A 22196-nucleotide genomic window follows, 5' to 3' on the forward strand; every position below is an offset into this window, starting at 1 on the left:
AATACGCTCCAGCCGAAAATGCCGTCCGCGCGACCACGCTGCACTATATATTTTGTACTGCACATTGAAACACTCAAATTAGATGTAGCAAGCAAATTTAGATATGACACATTCTAAACCCCTCATTACCTTTGGACTACATCCCCTCGAGAACTCCCACTCCTCCATTGAGACCTTTGTCCATTCGTTGGATGTTGCGGTCAAGGCTCCATGCAACCATTGTGTTGACATAAACCGCGGTATCTCCTCCATGCCTTCGGGATATCGAATCGGTGGGTGACGCGTACTGCATCGAAATTCAGCTCGCGCTTCCTCTCGATCTTGCCTTGCAATCTGGTACTTGGCAAGCCATGTCTCCATGGAGGCATGGTGCAACATACAAAAGCGATTCACCTTCTCTTCCATTGAGGCATCCATTCTTTTTTCTACCCCATTTCCAACCACCACATCTCTAGTCAGCCTGTCATCGTCCTTCAGCATCCATAGCATTTCATTGTCTGGTTCCACCGTTGGTAGCCATTGTGAGATATGCACTAACGCCTCTGACACCAACCAACCTTCCGCCATGCTACCTTCCGGACGAGCTCGTTGTCGCACAAAGCCTTTCAGGGTTTTCATGAAGCGCTCCAAGAAGAACATTCATCGCGTATGGACAGGTCGAGCAATCTCCACTTCGTCCACAAGATGCACAAGAAGGTGAACTTGTATCGTGAGCATGCTAGTGGGCAGGTATTTCTCAAAGAGACAGACCGTCTCAACTGCTCCCCGCCTTGCGGATTCAATAGAGGACGTCTTAATCTCTTTTTGTGAGATCCATTGCACCAAAGTCGACAACTTGTAAATGGCATCGCAAATTTCTGGAGTTAGGCATCCCGCGATCGTGATCGGTAGGACAAACTGCCACAAATGAGAAAGCATTAAGAATAATGGTCACTTTTCAAATTTCAAAATGTCCACGCTAATTAAAATCCATTCTGTTCACAAACCTGACATATCTTATGCCAATCATGGGATTTTAGCCCAGACATTTGGTCATCTTTAGAAAATGCGGACCTGAGAGAACGCATCATACCCGTCGGAGTGCGGATAGACTTGATTACTTGCTTCACAATGCGCTCTTCTTTGGTAGACAAAACCCAGGGAGCGCGAGGAAGCTGCACTCCCCCTTCAGCACTCGACTGCGGCCAAAGCGCCTCCATCTTACCTACCTGCTTTAAATCCATTCGTGACCCTATAGTGTCTCTCTTTCCTGTGATGTGGTCCCATAGCAAGCTGCCCACATTTTTGAAAATATGCATGGGATCCAACAAGTGGTTGACCTGTAGGTGGGTCCAATATGGCAACTCGTAGAAAACTGAGAACGGTCACATTCCATTTGGATGTGATTTCGGGTTTACCATTTTCAGCTCGTACCAGCTTGCAGCGTTCATACGTGCTGGAGGTCGTCCAAGAAAACCTTCCCTGAGTTCATGATCCTTCGGCAAGAAAGCGGCGTGTCCTTGATATACCATCTTCTTCATGGTTCGTGACCTTCGGGAGTCTAACTCTGGCCCACACAATGGACATGCATGATAACCTGAGGTAACGAGACCTGCAAGGCGATCCACGACCTAGTGAATACTTGATTGAATGAAATAAAATATAGATATTACTGGCGAGAACAAAGGTCTGCTCACCTGAGCACTCTCCCAATCCCGGAAAGTCATGCATCGTCCACATGAGAATGGCTTGAATGTCGGCTGACTGCCGACCATCGCGCCTGCTCATATCTTGCACCGTGACCCCCTCCTCCCACAAAATCTTTAGCTCATCGACTAATGGACGAAGAAAGACGTCCATATTTTTTACTTTGTAGCAGCCCGGGATGAGCAAGCTAAGGATGAGATGTCCTTTCTTCGTAGAAAGCCATGGAGGAATGTTGTAGTTGACAAGCACTATAGGCCACACACTGTAAGAAGTCGAGCGCAGACCGAATGGGTTCACACCATCCATGGCGAGACCGATCCGAAGATTCCTTGGCTCTCGCGCAAAGCCTAGAAAGGTAGAGTCAATGTGGCTCCATGCGCGCGAATCTGCTGATATTCGTTGCACTCCATCCGTGGACCTATTCTGCACATGCCACGTTGTCAAGCTTGCCATGACAGATGTGCAAAACATGTGGTTTATGCGGGGGATGAGCGGAAAGTGTCTGAGGACTTTTTGAGGGATGGTCTGCCCTTGCAAGTCCTGTCGATACCTGTGAGCACCACACTTTGGACATGTCTCCATAGTCTCGTATTCATCTCAAAACAATATGCAGTCGTTGATACATGCATGGATGTTATTGTAGTCCATGCCAAGCTTCCGTAAAACATGTCGTGCATCATCACGAGACTCAGGCATGATGTTTGCAGGTGGCAATATATGATATTTCAATAACCTGAAAAAATCATAAAACACCTTGAAAAATCCATCCATGTTTGCAATAATACTGTTAAAAAAAAAACAATGAAGTCTGTGTGCAAGGTACCTGAATAACTCAGTCACACTCGTATCGCTCCAACAGTATTTTGCTTGCACACTTAAGAGTGCAAGCAATGTCTTCAACCGAGATACTCGGCACCCATCATATAATGGTATGGATGCTTCCTCTCTAAGCGGGTCAGATGTCTCAACATCCATGGGAATCAATGCATCGATCATTGCCTCCATCTCAGGCTCCAAGATTGTAGGCAAGTCGGGAAGGTTGTCTGTCTCCTCTGGCATTGACGGTATAGATGGGCCTTGCGAGTGGTCGATTGGCTCCTGCAATCCATCCATCGCACGTCCACGAACTCTTCTAATTGGCCGCAAAGGGTGCACTCCCCCTTGGGTTGAGACATCACCCCCCTGGATACAAAATTTGCCAACAAGACCCAATCTTATTGTGTATGGTTTTCAATTAGTTTGAGAGTACAATGCATGAAAAATGCTAACTTCAAATTACCGTTTGTTGAAAATCTGCAATCGCATGATCAATGATCTCAGATTGAAACTCGCCAAATCGTCATATGTGTTCTATAGACAATCGGCGTTTTTGTCTAATTGCCAACTTGCATTGAGAGCAAGGACATGGGACACACTGATTTAGATACGACTCGCAGTCTTGAACAATAAGACCTTCTTCGTTTGCCATCTTATCTACATTACAGCAAACGAGGCTTAAATGGATAGCTTTATGGAGATGTACGTCAAGTTGCAAGTTGACCATAAACCTTGCATTGTATATAGTAGTCGAGAGATTTTCCGATGTTATATCTCGGCCTTGTATCATGCTCAATGATTTGTTTGTCCCGGTAGATAATTTTTTGTTATATCTCGGCTTTGAGTATAAGTAATCCGTTTTAAAATTAATGCGCGCCATCTATGAAATTTTATAACTATAGTAATAAAATTTATTTCAATCAATTCTACTCATAGTCATAAGACCTGAGAGAAATTACCCTATACTCAATTTAAGGGTTTCTTCTTCTATAACAATAATTTTGGGTTCATTTTGATGAAGTACGTGGCCGTATGCAAAGCACATTGCATACCATTATCAATACGTATATTATCTTAAATTTCCTTCCCCTCCCTCTCCCTCTCCCTCTCTTTCTCTCCCTCTCCCTCTCTCCCTCTCTTTCTCTCACCCTCTCCCTCTCCCTCTCGTTCTCTTTCTCTCCCTCTCTCATTTCCTCCCTCCCCCTCCCTCTCCCTCTCCCTCCCTCTTTCTCCCTCTCCCTCTCCCTCCCTCCCTCTCCCTCCCTCTCCCTCTTTCTCTCCCTCTCTCATTTCCTTCCCCTCCCCCTCCCCCTCCCCCTCCCCCTCCCCCTCCCTCTCCCTCTCCCTCTCCCTCTCTTTCTCTTTTTCTCCCTCTCCCTCTCTATCTCTCTTTCTCTCTCATTTCCTAAACAAGCAAAAAATAAAGTGATTTAAACATCCTCCAAGCAAAAGGGAGAGGGAGAGATACAATGCACTCTCCCTCTCTTTCTCTTTCTATCCCTCTCTCATTTCCTTCCCCTTCCTCTCCCTCTCACTCTCTTTCTCTCTCATTTCCTCTCCTAAACAAGTAAAAAATAAAGTGATTCAAACATTAATCAAGCAAAAGGGAGAGGGAGGGAGAGAGAGAATGCACTCTCCCTCCTTCTCCCTCTCTTTCTCTTTCTCTCCCTCTCCTATTTCCTCCCCCTCCCTCTCCCTCTCCCTCTATTTCTCTTTCTCTTTCTTTCTCTTTCTCTTTCTTTCCCTCTCCCTCTCCCTCTCCCTCTCCCTCTCTTTCTCTCTTACTCTCTCGTTTCCTCTCCTAAAAAAGCAAAAAAAAAGCAATTTAAACATTAAACAAGAAAAAGGGAGAGAGAGAGAGAGAGAATGCACTCTCCCTCTCCCTCTCCCTCTCCCTCTCCCTCTCTTTCTCTCCCTCTCTCTCCCTCTCCCTCTCCTTCTCTTTCATTTCCTCTCCTAAACAAACAAAAGAGAACGATTTAAACCTTCAACAAGTAAATGAAAGAGAGAGGGAGACTCACCAATGAGATATGGCGAGCGTGGACGGCTTCTCTTTGCAACGAGGGCTCCTCCTCTCCTTCGCGAACAACGGCGGTGGCGGTGGCGGCGGTGGCGGCAGCAAGTCTCTTCCTCTTCTTCTCTCACAAAGCCTTGGCTCTCTCCCTCGCTCTCTCCCTCGCTCTCACTCTCAAAAGGCGAAGAAAAGAAAATGAAAACGGCGCTCTAGTTTCGGTCGCGCTTTTTTTCCCTGCGGCGTCGCAACTGGCGTCCCTATTTGCGTCGCTATTTGCATCAATGCAAATAGCGACTGCGACGCAAATAGCGACGCCAATTGCGACGCCAATAGCGACGCCGATATCCGCCGTTGCTATTGCCCCATTCCCTTGTAGTGATGAAACTATTCTATATACTGACTTTATGACGACTAGAACTGGCCGTAGATATTGTAGATATTTGGTTAAGTTTAAAAATCATCATGTTGAAGAGGCCCAATGGATGCACTCTCGAGACCTAAGTGCTTACCCCTCACTGCTGGCTTCACATTGAGCTAATAGCAATTGAGGACAATTGCTATCCCACCCCAGGGGTATGATGCCAAGAGGCATATTCCACGGTGGATTCTATGAGGTTTTGTGGTGGATTCCTTAAAATTATATTTATTACCGGGGCTCATACACAAGGTGGACTCCTTGTGCGAAAAGTCGATGGGGACACATGTCCTTTTTGGGCATCTTGTTAATTTAATATACAAGTGGGTGATTCCATAGCAGGTGATTCAACAAAATACATATTTAAATTAATAGACATTTATGATTTTAGAGTATGCACTCGTAATAAATTAAGGTTAGGATCGAGTTCTAACCAATTTATTTATTTTGTAGCTGAAGACTGCTAGGTATTCACTTTTGTCAGTTTAATTTTATTATTTTCTAACAATTGTGAATGCTTTAGTTGATATGTAGAGCAGGCAATGGTGGCGTTGGGAAGCACTGTGGGTGATAGCGTGTATTCAAGTTATTTAGAAGAAATTATCATTTTTGATGGGCGCACATCTTAGGCATGGTGCCAATATTTATTTTGACGCACTTATTTATTAAAGCACCTGTCATTTATTTATTATTTTGTATGCGCATGGACGCATGATTTAAATATTTGTTATTGGACATTGTATTTGGCTACAACCCGACTCTTTAGATGCCCAATAGCTTTAATTCTTTAGTGGGACAAAAGCGAACACAAAAGCTAAAGCATGCTAATTGTAAATTGGGCTATTTTTTGAGCTTGGAGAGGAATAATATATCAAATACATGCTTTGTGGAGCACTCATACAAGGCATGGGGGGAGATTGTACCCAATTGGTCTTTTGGTTCATGTCGTGCAAGTCTTCTCTCTTGTTTTTTGTGCAAAATTAGAGTTCTTTTGTTCTTGGGGACCTTTCGGCACTCACTACGCGTGCATATACAGCATCCGATTTGTGCACCAGTTTCCCTTCATGTCTATGATTATCTTTTGGGTTGCTAAACTAACGCCTTGGGATATGAATGGCATGAATTTGTGAAGGATGATGGTTGCACCTTACTCTAGGTGGTTCTCTCCTTTCAAAAGTGTGCATAACTGGCTGAGACTTCTCTTTGCTTGGATGGGAAGGATTACTAACAAAGGGAATTGCATGGGAGTCTTTAATAGTTTCAGGTTCTCTTTATGGCTTGCTTCCAATTTTCTTTATGGTGGCTGAGATGAGCTCTTGGAATAAAAATTTGTTGCCTTGCTGCAAATCAGAGATTCCTTGGTTTACTTGTGCCATCCCTTGCAAAAAACCTTGATTCATATGCGTTAAGTGTTCATTAAAAGCCTTCAAATCCTTATAAAGTCTTTCATTGATATGTCCCAACTCTTGATAATCATTCCCTACATGATCTTCATATATGTCATGCGACTTGATGTGTGCTATAAGCAATCCCAATGCTTAATTCTCATCTATTTGATCAACATTGTGGGCTTTAGTTGTGTAATGTTGACCCTCTTTGAAGTTTCTGACACCATAATTCAATGCCTCAGTAATGGGATCTTTCTTCTTATTCCTGGCCATTAGGAGACAGTGATGTAGTAGTAGACAGTTTGCCACTTAATCTCCTCTTTCTCTCAGAATATAGCACCAATCCCAATTCTTAATAGATACATGGGAAACTTATTATATAGGAATATACTATATTTCAAAAGATATGGACTTGGGTTGGATACTTTGGGTGGAACAATGTCAAACAGTGTCCCCCTGTATGCTGTTTGGGTGCTGTCTCAACATACCTAGTGTCAAAAAATCAGCAACAACTTGAGCTCCCGATGTTGGATCACCAAATTTTTTGATTCAAATTGGAGCTTAGGATCCCCTCTTCAAATGGAGCTATCAAGTTCCTAATTTGGATTAGGACAGAATTTTTTGTGATTGAAACTTTAGGTCTGAATAGGAAATTCCTGCACCCTGTCCACCACCTGTAAGTACCCTGTTTGACACTGTAGGAATACCTTGGGTAGAAGAGACCCTTGTAGACCATTGTAGCAACTAGGAGAGGGTTATGGGGCACCTATAGGGCTCAATAATAACTTGTAGATTGGTATATACCTGCTGTTTTATATGTAAAAACTCTATCCAACACCTGTAGGTACCTTGAAAATAGGAGATGCCTTGCACCTTTTCCAATGGTCCTTCAACCACTTATGGAACCTCGAATATGGCTGATCAATGCTGTACTAGTGCCAAACTATGATAATGGGAAATGTACCTGCACCTAAATTGAGAATTTCATGGGCTTCATGGAGCCCCAAGAGAGACACCAAGGAAAAAGGGTTTCTACTACAATAAAATCTATATTGTAACATCAACAAGCTTTTTATTCATTCTTTTGATGACCAAAATAAGGAAAACAGTAAATCTTCACGCAGCATCATAGTACATATCTCCCACGGATTTGATAGAATCAACCATAATCTTCAACATCTTCACAGAATCCATCATAACAAACAAGAACACAAAAGAATACACCATTTTTGAATGGAAATCAATCACATAGTATTCATCTTCAATGTCTTCATAGTTTTCTCTCTCAATCTCTCATAGACATTTACATTATTTTGATAGAATTGACTATTTGTGACTCTCTCTCTCTCTCTCTCTCTCTCTCATTATCAATAATACATCATCTCCTCACTACAATACTCAAGAATGGACCTTAATTCTCCTCTCTTGGTCGTGGATACACCTCCCAAAAGGTATGTCTGATGCGAAGAGGCACGAGAGACATCATAGTGTCCTGTGAGATCTGGCTTGTGTCACTGTTCTTCTGTAATCTTTTGTGAATCTTCATCAACTACTTCTTCACTTCAATTAGCTTGAATAGAGCTTCCATTCATCCTTTTCCTAAGACAAAAACACTTCCCAAAACATCCATACATCCAACATAACACTCAACAGAAACAAATAGAACAGACCACAGAGCAAGAAGACAATAGAAGAACAGGACTACAGAAGCTACAGAACCTTATAGAAGATCAATAGAGACCATAAAAACCATAAAAACCAAACCAAAACCAATTCAATCTTTCATCAACCTTTTAACACCACCTTAACCATCTCTCAAAATATCCATTCAACCATCTCATACCAAAACAGAAACAAAACAGAACAAAATAGAAGAAAATCAGACCTTACAGAACCAAATAGAAAAAATTATAGAACCCTTCAGAAAATCATATCCTCATAAAAAACGAACATAAACCCTTCAAAAATTCCAAACACTTCAAAACATCTTCAAATTCAAACAATCCATCACAAAAAACAACCATTCAATAACAAAAAAAAGAAAAAATCATCCAAAAAAAACATATCATTTTAGCACTCAACATATCCCCACACTTAGAAAGGAAGCTTTCTCGTGACCTTTGAAAAAAAAAGAACAAAAGCTCTAATATTTTCTAAAAAGAATCTTCAATCCAGCTCAAATCGCCAGCTACTATCACGATCCCAACATATCAGCTTCATAGAACCTGCATCTAAAACACATATGAAAGGAAAACCAATAATACCAAAAACCATTCCAATACCATAAAACCAAAATAATTCAAACTATTAAAGGATATAAGAGTTCAACATCCAAATCTTCAACTGCAACCATGATATAACCATCATCAGCAATCTTCACAGCTTCATCTTCATCAGCTCCTCACAATATAAAAAACAAACAAAATCCAACACAAAAAAGTACACATATACAAATATAGTTTGAATGGCATAAATCTCCAAAAAAGTTAGAGAGAAAAAAGAAGTTTCCATTAAGAAAGAGAGGATACAAACATGGAAAGCCCTCCTAAAAAGTAGGATGAAGGTATTTCTTCTTAAATTGCATACTAAATTTAAGACGGTCTAAGGTTTTGTTCTCATCTACAAAGTACTGAGGTACATTTTGGAGGAACTATAGACAAGACATCATTTTCAGTAAAATTATGAACCTGGTAGCAAAGTAATAGAGAATATCCATGTGAGCAACATCTACATCCTCATTTGGATTAATCAGCAAATGGGATGCTCTTTTGAGTATTCAGGGTGGATTGTTGATGCATGAAAGCAAGATACTAGCGAAAATGAGCTGCAAGGCAAACAATGGTATCCCCAGAAGTAACATGTACTCTAGCAAAATGGAGGTAAGAGTTTGAACATGCTGCAGAGGTATCCCAGGACCCTGGAATAAAAGACCAGTTAAACATCGATCTTGTCCACAGAATCATGCAGTGTCCATTGTCGTCGACAAAGTATGTCACTATCATACCCTGGTGTATCTAGCACTGTTTGCGGGGGAAGGTTAATGTAATCAGATGGAGAGGGCAATGGAATAAAATGAGAACATTGTAATAGAGGATAGGATAGTTCATAAAAGGAAGGTAAATGAAGGGATAAAGAAGGTGGAAAAGATGGAGAATACATCAAAAAGGTATGAAGGGATTCTGTTGGAAAAACATAAGGAATAAGAGGAGCGCTAGGTAGAGGTTCAGAAGGAGTAGGAGATAATATCGGATCAGCAATGAAAGGACATGTAGTAAAAATAGGAATATGAGGAAATCCTCAAGGGGTAAAGGATAAGAGAGGAATGGTGTCAGGACTAGATGAAAGAAGAGAAATATAAAGAGGGAAACGATAAGACATGAGGGAATAAGAAAGAAGATCAGCAGGATCTAAGGGATAAATATAATAACGAAAATTAAGGTCTTGAAAAAAGGACTCTATAAATAACAGGTGATCAGCAATAAAGCTCAATAACTAAGATTGTAGAGGCTGTATATTAGATTTATGAAAAACATTTTTGAGTCGACGAGGTTCCAAAGCAACAGCCTCCAAAGGTAGATGCCAAGCATGTCCCTTACACCAAGACATCTGCTCATGATAATGCTTCAAACTATCTGCTAGCAGGAGCTCAACTGAGTGCACATACATCACTGCCTGTAAGATCGCATCCCCCACATAAACATTCAAGTCTTTCTCATTAGGAATTTGTAGATGGCCTGTAAGATACATGAAAGATAGTAACTGAACCTCATGGGAAATCAACTCATCCACAAATCTATCAAAAACAACTCTCAAGAGATCCGCATGCCAGAGACTTGACCATCCATCCTCTGGAAGTTCCAAATCCACATTGCTTAAGGAGATATATAAAGCAAATCTTTGCTGGTTATATTTCACCCAAAAGGAAGGATGAGGTGACACCAATTTAGTATAACAGACAAAATCATTCTGCATACAATCCATATGCTATTGAAGGCATTCAACCTTAGCTGAGAACCCATCACATAGTTTAGGTTAAGTTCTTCAATAAGTTTCTTTTGGGACTCTATAGTTTCATGAGAGTGCTGCAACTATTCCTCACTAGTAGCAAGTTTACTAGCCAAAGTGACCATTTCCTCAAGGGTAGAATTTTTCTCAATCATCAAAGATGCATTCTCCTCCTCCAATTTAGCAATCTTAGATTCCAACTCTTGAATAATTACCTTTTGTGAATCCATTAAGGCTATGGAAATAGTCATTTGGTTATGGATATAACTGAGTGTAGCCTTTTCAGAAGACAGATCCTCAAGTGCCTTAGTCAACTGACTGGTGAGGGAATCCACCTTGTCTTGCATGGAAGTGTAAACACTTGTGTACATTGTTTGAAGACAAGAAGTGAGGGAGGTTTCCAGAGTAGCATGGACATTTGAAACCATCTGTGGAAGCATGGGTCCACATAATATGGTTTGTAAAGATGAAGGAATCTGCAAATCTAACTGGCCTTCCTTTTGGGCTACAAATAGGTTGGTATAGGAGAGGAATGAAGGAAGGGCACTGCCAGAAACAACAAGAGTGGACGTTTGTACTAGGGAATCTAGCACATGAGGATTGGAAGGACCCTTCATGCGAAGGCGTTTCTTGCGAGAAAACATAATAGGGGACTCTTCATCTTCTAAATTAGGTTGCATAGGCTAAGGAGAAGGAACTGAAGATATAGGCTACACTGGTAAAGGAGCATGATCGGGCATTGGAACACCACCAGGAGGAGGTGCAAAAGTGAGGATTCTCTATAATAAGGCACCATAGGAGACATTAATTTTTTGACCCTTTCTTACTCGCTGGAAATGTTGATCCATGTTGGATAAGAGGAAGCCTGTCCAATTGAACTTAGCACCCTCTAGAATCTTCACAGAAGCTGTTGTGAAAAGTTCTTTAGACAGATACTTGGATACAGACTTGCTTGACATAAACCAGTCATGGAGGAACTGACATAGCTACTTCCATATGGGAGAAGAGATATGGGAAATAGATACCTCTGAACTATTAATGAGCTAGTTAAGGAGAAAGAGGGTAGAAGTTTCTTTCTTCATTAGCGTAACAATCTCTTCAGCAGTGAGTAACTAGTTACCACTGGGCACAAATGAAGCAGAAATGGGCAAGCACAGTGCTTCACTCATATTAGCTACAGATAAATAGAAGGTGTGGTTATAAACTAGGCCAGACTGGTTTTTGTAAGAAGCCAAGAAGGAGTAACAAAGTTTCTCATCCACAGATGGCAATGTGAGAGCAACAAATGGTTTGAGGCATGCACATTAGATGCAATTCGCCTCCAAAATGAGGGAATAATCATGGACTGTGAGGCGAACATGTTGTACCACAATTGGAAGGGTATAGGTAGGTGCCATTCAAACTATAGAAAAAAACCCACTCACACAAAACCAGGAAGACAAAGAGAAAACCTACAAAACCCACAAACAAAACCACCACTTAGACCATCGATAGGAAATAGACTGAGAACCAGACTGACTAGACTAAACTACCCCAAGCAAACCACATCCTATGGAAAATTCGACATGACCTACGCACGTATATGACCAAAAACTTTATGCTATGCAACAAATAGGCACCCTGTATCACCTATTCAGGCACTCAAAAAGAACAAAACTCAACCACATCGTATCCCAGACACTAACTCAAAAAATCATGACTGAACCAAAGACTTTGACTAAAAAGATAATGAGTATCGATCAGACCAATGCCAAACTGATAATCCCAAATCCCACGTAACGTTCAACGTCTTATAGTGCGGTAAAGTGGATGGGTGAAACTAATGACTCATTTTGCTTAGATGATCAATTAAGCACAGTTCATTGTTAATTCAATCCGTTAAAGCATGGTGAGTCAGAAGCGTAGCCCAGCCCCTCTCAAACTTGACATGACTTGACTGGACTAGGTCTCTACTGATGTAGTTCATTGTTACAATTACATGATGTGTGGCACTTGAGTGCATGCATGCGTGACTTCGGGGGGTTTATTTTAATTACAATTTAATGTGTTTGTAATGCGTGTGTGCGTGCACTTGTGAATTAATTTTTAGAAAATTAGGTGGGTTATTATGCCAAAGTGCTCGTGCAACGACGGGGTTCCTTTTTACAATTAACATCCAGTTCATTTTATTTACAATGTTATGATGTGCATTCTGTTAATTTGGTGTGTGCAACGGTTAGTTGATTTTTATTACAAGGAAATATGTGGTATGGTGCAACGTGAGAGGGAAAAAGAGAAAAAACCTAGCAATGTGTGGGGCTGTATGCAAAGTTTGATACCACGTTCTCGAAAAAGGAAAGGCATAATCCACAAATATTCCACACAACGGACAAAAGGTCGACTAAAACTAGTTGCCCTATCGTGTAGAAAAATGAAAAAACAACTAATACATTGACCAAAAAGAATAAAAAAATGATATGCATGATCGAAACAAAATAAAACAATGGAGATGTTGGGATTTTGTTTTGGTTGGGTTTTATTGTTATGGTGTTGTTGTTTGTTTGGTTTTTTTTTGTTTAAAGGACAAAAATGCGAAAAATAAAATAAAGGGAAATATGGTGGTTCATGTTGATGTGTATGGAAATAACAAACCAAATGAGAAAACATGTTGGGGTTGAAATATCAATGTGCGAAAAGTTTGTGATTTTTTTTTTGGTTTTTATAGTGTATTTTGGTTTTTTTTGGGTAATATGATGTAAAAATGAGATTTTAGCAATCAAACATGATCATCAAGTGCCAATAAGGTAATCAGATTCAAATCACATTTTTCAGCTCATTATTGAGATATAAAATGAATTTTGCATGAATTTTAACAAAAAATTAAGGTTTTGTGTCTTCAAATAAAATTTTTGCCAATTAAGGAAGCATTTTCAATTGAGAAATTATTAGCAAAAGGGGCAAGGAAGTTTGTAAAATTTTCTAATTTTTTTTGAAAGTATATTGGTATTTTTATTAATTATTAATGAAGTTTGTCCATTTTTGCATGTTGTTGAAAAGAATTTTGAATTTTCAAAATTTTTGTAAATTTTTTTGAGATTTCAAGTTTGGAAAAATGTTTGAATTGTTGGCAAAAATATTGAAGATTTTTAGGATTTTTTTTGGGATTTTAATTGAATTTTAATGAATTTTGAATTTTTAATGTGTTTTTAGAGTTTTTTGGGATTGGAAGTACCCATGACTGAATAGGAACGGTTGCTAATGACTGTGACTGCGTGCGAACGGCTGAAACCACCGCATGAACAGGTTGGATCCACGTCCCCGCACGTGAACACACGCAAAGACCACTGACACACCGACCACGCACGAATGATTGTGTGTGAACAACTGCTACGATCCCGCAAGCACTGCTACGCGTGTATGCACACGAAGCACCGCGCATGCACGTGCGTAGGGTGAAGGCACACGTCGGGACAGAGGAAATGGGGGCGAGTTGAGGGAAGGAGCTATGGTGGGATAGGGGGACTTGTGGGGGGTGGTGTTGTTGTGTTTTGGTTTTGGTAAAGTAAGAGAAAGGGAGAAAAAAAAATAAAAATAAATGTATGGCTATTGTTTTTTTTTTGTCTTTCAAAAAAAAGCAAAAGAGGGGGCTGGCAGGTGGCCGTTGCAAGGAGGTGGGGATTGGAGGAGGGTGACGGGCGATGGAAAGGAGGGAGAGGAAGAGAGGGAGGAGAAGGGGGAGAAAGGCGATGGGGAGGAGGAATGGGAGGAGAAGTGGGAGGCGATGTGGTAGGCAATGGAGTGGGAGGAAGGCACTGGGAAGGAGGGTGGGAGGCGATGGGAAGGAGGAATGGGAGGAGGAGTGGGAGGCGATGTGGTAGGTGATGGAGCGGGAGGAAGGCACTGGGAAGGAGGGTGGGAGGCGATGGGGAGGAGGAATGGTGGGAGAGGGAGAGAAGGAGGTCGCAATGGTGGGAGAGGGAGAGTGGGAGAGGAGAGTTGGAGATCGAGGCGATAGGTAGGAGGGAGAGGAAGAGAGGGAGGCTACGATGGTGGGAGAGGGAGAAAAGGAGGCCGTGCGACGTCGACAGTTAGGTAAGGAGTCTTTTTTTTTCTTTGTGTGTTTTTTTTTGGTGGTGTTTTCTTGTTTTTGTTTTTGTTTTTTTTTTTTTGGTTTAGTTGTTGTTGTTGTTTTTTTTTTTTTTGGTTTTTTAGGGTTTGTTTAGTTATGTGTGTTTTTGTTTTTTTGTTTTTTTAATGTTTTTTTTGTGAGTATTGTTTGTTTGTTTGTTTTTTTTGCGTGTTTGGTTTGTGGTGGTGTTGTTTTTTTTTTTGGTTTATTTGTGTTTTGTTTTGTTTTGTGTGTTTTTTTTGGGTTTTTTTGTTTTGTTTTGTTTTGTTTGTTGTTTTGTGCTTTTTTTTTTTTTGGTGGAGGGGGTATTTGGGTTTTTATTTAGAAAGAAAGCCATGAAAAGGTGAGCACACCCCTGTCCCGCGTGCATGCGCGGGGCGGTAAAAAAAATTCGTGTCGAAAGGATCAGATAGGGCTGGGATGGCGACATGCGAGGCATAGATGCCACGGGGCGTCGAAAACAAAAAACAGGCGCGTTCACGCACAACACGAGAGACATGACCACACATTGAGAGGAAGAAAAAGGAATAAAACCCAAACCAACACAGGATCGAAAGACCGTAAAAAGGAAAAATGTGTTGGGAGACGAGGGAAAGATGATGGAAAAATGTGACACGGGTGCCGGGGTGAAATTAGGGTGTTCACACGGGAAAAACACGAAAAATGGTTCCAAAAATACATACGGGGATTAATATGGAAAAATCCACTAGCCGAAATACATGACAAAAAGAAAGAAAAATGTGCAAAAGAACGTGCTTGACAAACCTATAATGTCAAAACACGGTTTTGACCGAGAGAGGACGCGTTTACGTGGAAAAAACCCAAAAAATGGACTCAAAAATTGACTCAAAAATTAATACGAAAAGAACCAAGTAGCGAAACGAAGGGTAGTAAAAAGGAAAAACGTCCAAAGGAAGGGAATTCACAGGACTATCACGTCAAAACTCACTTCCAATGGAGTTAGAAGGGGTTCATATGCGAAAAACACAAGAAACGGATTCGAAAACAGATTGAAAAAGTAATAACGAAAAATCCAGTGGTTGGAATAGGGGGGAGAAAAAGGGAAACATGTGGGGAAAGGTTGGGTGGATAGGGCTAAAAAATTAATTAGAATTCCGGTGAAAATAGGGCATGTTCACATGGAAAAATGGAAAAATATGCACAAAAATCGCCCGAAAACGCAAAAAATTAAGATTGGATGAATCATGCATTAGAAGGATAGGGAGAAAAAAGGAAAAAGGTCAAGGGAAAGATGGAGGTCAGGGCTGTCATGTCAGATTGTGGTTCTGAAGCAAGAAGGGTACGTTCACATGGAAAACTGTCCAATTTACAGGAAATGCATAAAAAATGAATAACGCAAGAACCGTTGGCCGGAACAGGGGTTGGTAAAAAGGAAAAATGGTCATGTCCAAGGGATGACCATGGTTGGAAGGTTGGATGTGGGTTTCGGTGAACGTAGGAGGCGTGCACATGGAAAAGCATCACAAGGAATAAAGGGAAACAAAGAAGGAACGGCCCCAAGGGTGGGTTGAACATGGACGGGTGGGTGGGGAAGGGACCCCATCAGGATAAAATCAGGTCATGGCATATATGCATGATTAAATTGAGGCATATGCATGGGGATATGCATCATAGACGCTTAGGGACACGTCCCCACACTTAAAACCTTAACAGACAGGGTTAGATGCATCAACACAACCTAGGACTTATCAATCGACTAGACTCTGACGTACCCACACTTAACACATAACATACACTTGTAATCATAAGGATAGGATCAAAAAAACTTGGCCCTTTTCGCGTATGGTGGAAGGAACCATCACTATTGTAGAAGGATTGGAGTCGATTACAGGAGGTACCACGGCTCACTCCAACGTTTAGCCAGCATGGCAGGGACCATGCCGTAGCACCCAGGGAAGTAGCTGGTTGAGAAAACCTATCAAGGTAGGTATCCTTGATGAAGGATTGTCACTCAACTCACAGGCACTCAGATGAGATGAGAGATAAATCACTCACCCCATAACTTACATCACAAGAGTAAATATTGATGGAAACCCAGATCTCACACCTGGTTTAGGAATCCACAAGGGAATGGTGCAGAGGGAGTATGCCCAGGGTGCACAGTTGATGGTGCATCAGTGCATCCCACCCCATTTGGCATAGGTGCAAGCATAGGAAGGCCAGGGAGCCTTGTAGTACAGTGTACAGAACAGATTGACGTGTCCTGTGCTAATGGCAGAGACCTATCCCATAGGTGCATAGGGAAATAGGAACGTACCTGACTCTAATGGTCGTAATGCCACTCAATCTCACCTCTCGGAATTGATTGAGAAGAAACACCAATCACACTCAACCCACCCTCTGTCTCACACTCTGTTGATAGATACAGGAGGGCAACCCGTTCTTGAAACCCATTGATGTAATCCTCATTGTCACTTGTGCAGAGGTTGTATGCCTTGTGCGCATTTGATGGTGCAATAGTACATCCCACCTTGTGCTGGCATACAGTGCAAAAAGGAAGGCCAGGAGCCTTATGGTGCAGTGCATAGGAACAGATTGTGCATTGTGTATTGAGAGGCCCAACCCATGCATGCAACACTCCATTCACACATCTCGCCTCTCATTTGATTTCAAGGGAAAGACTGGTCACTCACCCCACCCTCTGTCTCACACTCTGTTAATAGATACAAAGGGCAGCCCATGCTCACATCCCCATCTTGTTAGGATGAAAGCTTGCGTCACTCAGGGGGTTGATGATGAAGATTTCCTTGTCTATTATTGTCATCAAGATGTTGAAGATGAGGTGTACCCAGGGAGCCAGCCGACAAGTCTAGTACTTCAATGATTTGTATGAAAGATCGTTAGTTAAAGAGGGCAGACGGACTGATATTGCAGAGATAGCGCACCAAGGGAGATGGCTTTGACTTGCTTGCGGAAAGGTTTTGCTGATGAATCAGCTATCCTAAACTGTGGGGTGTTACTACCTTTTCCACAGCCAACTTCCCGCCCAAGGGTTTTTCCACCTTTTCTTGGAATGAGACCTGCTATGACAGGGAATTTCTTCCTTTTCTCCCATAACAGTTTGTTTGTTTTGTTTTTTTGCTATTATTTTTTCTTTCATTAATAAAGAGAATGGTAGAAATACCATGTGTCAAGACCAACCTCACCACTGTTGCTAAATCAGATGAGAAGAAAACAAGGTAGGGTTGAGAGGTATTTGTGAGGGGCTAGCAGAACAAGACTGCCTCACGAGGAAGATCATAAGGGCTATCAGAAGCACAAGGAGAAGGACAGTGCAACACCCAAAAGGGAGAGCGTAGGTCGATTGTGATTATCAAGATCCCCAAGGAGGGAAGTACCTCTTCAGACGATAGCCATTGATCAGAAAAGGATCATTAGAGGCATCAACGGTCTACACCTGAATAGAGCGATTAGGGTTGACAGCAAGTATCTTGTATGGGCCCATCCACCGTTGTTGAAGCTTGCCAGGAAACTTGCCAAATCTCGAATCATAGGCTAGGACAAGATCACCTTCTTTGAACTCCTTGTGCTTGATGAAACTGTCATGATAGGCCTTGCGTCGCACTTGAGTGGTTTCCATACACTGTAGGGCCATCTGCCGAATCTCATCCAAACATTCCAAGTGTAGGAGGCGATGTTAAAGTGACTCATCATCTCCCAAGAATTCTTTAACTGCCACTTGTAAAGAGGGCAATTCCAGTTCAACAGGGAAGATGGCTTCGGTATATACACTAGCTGGAAAGGGGTCTGTCCTGTAGCAGCCTTATGGGAGGTTCTGTACGCCTAGAGGGCCTCTGTAAGTTGATCGTCCCAGTCGTGACAATGTGTGGCAATCGTTCTTATCAAGATTGAGTAGAGGATGTGATTGGTGACTTCAACTTGGTTGTTGGCTCTGGGGTAATAGGGAGTGGACTTGCGATGGCGGATCTTATACAGTTCCGTCAACTCTTCCATGATTTTGTTAAGGAAATGAGTACCTATGTCACTTACTAACTCGAGGGGACTGTCAAAACGGGTGATAATATTTTCATACATGAATAGGGCTACACTGTTACCATCATCCCGCTTCAGAGCTTTAGCTTCACACCACTTTGTGACATAATCCGTACATACCAGGATGTATCTGTTTTGCTTTCGTCTGGTAGGTGGATCAATGGGACCCATGAAATCAATCCCCCACTTCTCGAACGGCTTTAGGGGAAGAATAGGCTGCAGTGGCATGGAACTTGTTTTGGTGGGTTTCCCCATTCGCTGACAAGCATCACATCTCTTGCAGTAGTCATATGTATCCTTGTGGAGGGTCGGCTACCAGTATCGTGCTAACAGAGCCTTCCTAGCTGTTGCTTCTCTTGCAAAGTGTCCACCACATGGTTCGTCATGGCATGCTTTCAACACTATTCCGATTTCATCTCCTGCAACATATCTTTGCAACACTTCATATTTTCCTTTTTTGTACAGTGCACCGCCTAGCAAGGTGTAGGGGGATGATTCTAACAAAAGCTTCTTCTTCTCACGGCTTGAGATGCTAGGAGGATACTGTTGAGTTGCCAGGAGGTTGGCTATGTCTGCATACCAGGGAGTAACTATTTCAACTAGAAACAAGGAAGCATCAGGAAGGCCTCGATCATCTTGTTTCTCTTTTGTAGTTTGAGGGATCTGTGATAGATGATTGTCTAGGACATGGGAATGCCCAGGCTTAGTGACCACTTCAAAATCAAACTCTTGGAATATGAGAAATCATCTCATCAGTCATCCTTTAACATCTGCTTTGTTCATCAGGAAGGATAGGGCTTCATGATCCATGTAGAACTTGAAATGCATTGATAGTAGATAGTGTCGAAACTTCTCCAGTGCAAACACCATTGCCAAGCACTCAAGATCTATCACTGTGTAGTGTCGTTCTCTATCAGTGACCTTTCAGCTTGCATAATATATTGGTTGATCTAATTTAGAAGGGCCTTTTTGACATAGGACAACACCTAGCCCTTGAAAAACTGATGCATCTGTGTGCACATGGAACTCCTTCGTCTAGTCAAGAGGCTGCAAGATAGGTGCTTGGATAAGGCATGGGTATTAAAGGCTTCTTCACAATCATTAGTCCAAAGGAAATCTGCATCTTTCCTTAGAAGCTTGTGCAGAGGGACGGCCTTGGTTGCAAAATGTGTAATAAATCTTCTGTAGTAGCCCACATGGCCAAGAAATCCTCTCAATTGCTTGAGATTTGTTGGTGCCGTCAAGGCGGCAATCTTCTCAATCTTCGCTAGGTCCGTTGCAATCCCTTGTGTAGAGACAATATGGTCCAAAAGAACTCTTGATGAGATGCCAAAGACACATTTGTCGGGGTTGAGAGAAATCCCATACTCTTGGCATCTGTCACAGCATTGCTCTAGGTGTCCCCAATGCTCACGTATTAAGCTATAGACACAGAAGTCATCAAGATACACCTCAATGTAATCATGCAAATAATTTTGGAAGGTAGCCATCATTACTCGTTGGAAGGTGGCAGGAGCATTTCAGAGCCCAAACGACATCACTCTATAGGCATAGGTCCCCCATTCTGTGGTGAAGGTTGTTTTGGATTGGTCCTCTTCTGTGATTTGGGCTTGGTTATATCCGCTGAAGTCCTTCCAAGAGGGAATAGAGCTCATGGCCTACCACTGTGTCCAACAGTTGGTTTGTGAAAGGGACAGGGAAATGATCCTTCTTCGTCTTCAAGTTCAGCTTTCGAAAGTCCACACATATGCAAAGTTTCCTGTTATTCTTGGATACAATTACAATGGGCAAAACCCATTCACTATTAGCCATGGGATAAATGAACTCTACTTCAAGGAGCTTCAATAATTCGGCCTTCACAAGAGAAAAATAATTAGGATTCATACGCCTTTGTCTCTGCCTCACAGGTTTGGCATTAGGCTCTAGGTCAATCTGATGTTGGCATACTGTAGGATCAATCCCCTTTAGGTCTTTGTACGACCAAGCAAACACGTCTAAGTTCTCCTTTAGTAGATCTCACAAGACCACTAGTTCTTCTTCTGGAAGATTGAGACCCAATTTCAGGTGATGTTCAATATCATCAGTATCCAGGAACGTCACTTGCATTTCACCTTCCACTTCATGAATAAATGTCCCTTAGATTGCTTCTAGATAGAGGTCTGAATCCTTCAAGGGAGTAGCGTCATCATTTGATGTTCCACTAGAACCATTGTCCTCATTCTGAACATATGACTCATTTGTCTGTTGAGATTGTTGGAAGGGTATCAGAGCTTTATTTGCTTCTGTGTGATTGGTGATTTCTTCTAGACTTAGGGATTCATCTTCAGACGATGCATCTAGGAATGTTACATAGCAGGACCTTCTATAAGCCATGGCTCTGATGGCTCTGGCTTCTATTGATAAGGGGCATCATCATCATCTTTTCTCCAGAATGATTTGTTAGAGCGACCAGAGCCACTGGTGAACTTAATTTTTATATCTTTGATCCATTGCTTATGCAGATTCTGTATACTTTGTGGTCCATTGGTCAACCCAAATGGAACCATGGTTATTCCATCCAACACCCCGATATCTTCAGCCTCTGAGATCTCTGTAGAGACATCAACAAGGTCATCTGCTATCAGAGGAACTTCTTCATCTGCACTTTCATAACCTGCTTCATTTTCTTCCTCATCATTTTCATCCTCTTCCTCTAAAGCTTTGTCTTTGCTTCTGTAGAGGCTCTGTAGGAGAAGAATGGGTCCTCCGTCTCTATGTCTACTTCTGCTTTTGTCTCTATCTCTAGCTCTGTCTTTGCTTCTGACTCGGTCTTTGACTTTGCGGCTGCCATGTAACAGGGAGAACAATATATCCATGCTTCTATCTCACTGTCAGAGGTGATTTCAGGAGTCAATTCTAGTTGAGGTAGGAGGTATTCTCCCATGGACAAAGACTTTGCTTCCTTTGGTAGTTGATTTACAGTGCCCACTATTAGGGACTGTGCTTTTATTTTCTTGGAAAATATCTGTCTAATAGCCTCTTCGTCTCCTAATGTACCATTTGCTACTTCATTGGAGGAGTTTGTTACGACTTCGATGGATGTGAATCCATTGAATTTTTGCGATCCATACAATTTCAACACCACTTTGTTGGGTCCTCTGCCTAGGGTTAGGGTTCCTTTGAACCAATCTGTCCTTAGTCTAGCTTCAAAAATCCAAGGCCTTCCCAACAGCAGAGGGTATGAGGTCCCATAAGAATTTGGTTTGACCACCAAATATGTTAGCCAATAGTCTCTTTCTGCAAGGGTTTTTTTTACGTATGGGAGAATGCCCAACGGCTTAATTCTACTTTGGTCAGCCAATCTGATAAGCCACTGTGTAGGTTAAATTCCTTGCAAACCTAAGTCCATTGTCACATCCATCATTATGTTTACTGATGTGCCTCCATCAATCAATGCATTTGAAATAAAGCATCGTTCTATCCATACACTAATCTCTGGAGTTCCAAGATCTAGGAAGGCATTAGCCACATCCACTTCCTTCGCAGGTTCTGAGGCTCTGTTGGACTCTATTGTTGCTGGGGGAGCAATCCTTAGGCCACGTCTTCTTGTCAAGTTGCTTTTGAATTTCTTTCGGCAGAGCTGGGAGACAACATCAACAACTGTCGGAAGGTTGGGTTTGGTTTAAAGGTGTCTAGGTCTTTGACCAAGTCATAATCTTTGATAGGATCCATGGGCTTCTCCAACTTATTGGGGAATGGGGCTACATCCAT

This window comes from Lygodium microphyllum, chromosome 29, assembly GCF_053477565.2.
Source record: "Lygodium microphyllum isolate KBCC chromosome 29, Lygodium_microphyllum_v1.1.10, whole genome shotgun sequence".
NCBI lineage: Eukaryota > Viridiplantae > Streptophyta > Polypodiopsida > Schizaeales > Lygodiaceae > Lygodium > Lygodium microphyllum.